Below are 758 nucleotides of genomic sequence, written 5' to 3'. Positions count from 1 at the left end.
TCCTTGCAGCCATCTCAAATATCTTTAATAAATTTTCTCTAAGGAAAGCCTTTGTGCAGAGTGAGTTGACTGGGAACCTGACACCCACTCCTCTCTCCCACCCTGCTTCTGCATCTCCTTGACAAATCTCACTGAACTTCAACCCCAGGAGAAGCCTTGTATGCTTCTCTTCCCTGTTCTCCTCCCTTCCAACTTTACCTTTCTGTTGACTAACATTTGCTTCGTTACAAGCTAGGATTTGTAGAACACTGATTATAGTGTGCGCATCTTTCGAACTCTGTACTTAATTTTCTAATTGTCCTCATTTTTGTTTTGTTTTTATCTTAATCAATCCTGAACTTCAAACCAATGTTTATTCTTCTAGCAATCTGCGCAACCTAATGAGGTGTTAGATAAAATCTCGGACTTCAGTATACTGCAGGCAAGAGGATTCCAATAATATTTGCCCTGAGCACAGGAGTACATAGGCATCCGGCCCCCTTGAGAGGAAGATGCTACTTTGGTCAAGGTATGTACAGCTGGGGGCCATTTGGGTAACTGGAACCAAGTTGACCAAGGACATGGGTAAAAACTGAGGCAGCCATAAGGGACAGGACAGCCAGAATCTGGCTCAACTTGGGGGGTGAAGGGGGAAATTGACCCCAGATGAGGGCCAAAGAATAGCATTGGAATATTCAAATTTGTTCGTTGCGAACAAAGCCAGTGACTTGCCTCCACTGTTGTCAGCCAGGAGATGCCGCGGGTTCATTCCGGATCAG

Source organism: Gekko japonicus, unplaced genomic scaffold (genome assembly GCF_001447785.1).
Source record: "Gekko japonicus isolate JY-2015 unplaced genomic scaffold, Gekko_japonicus_V1.1 scaffold426, whole genome shotgun sequence".
In the NCBI taxonomy this organism is placed as follows: domain Eukaryota; kingdom Metazoa; phylum Chordata; class Lepidosauria; order Squamata; family Gekkonidae; genus Gekko; species Gekko japonicus.
Note: the sequence above shows the minus strand (reverse complement) of the source record.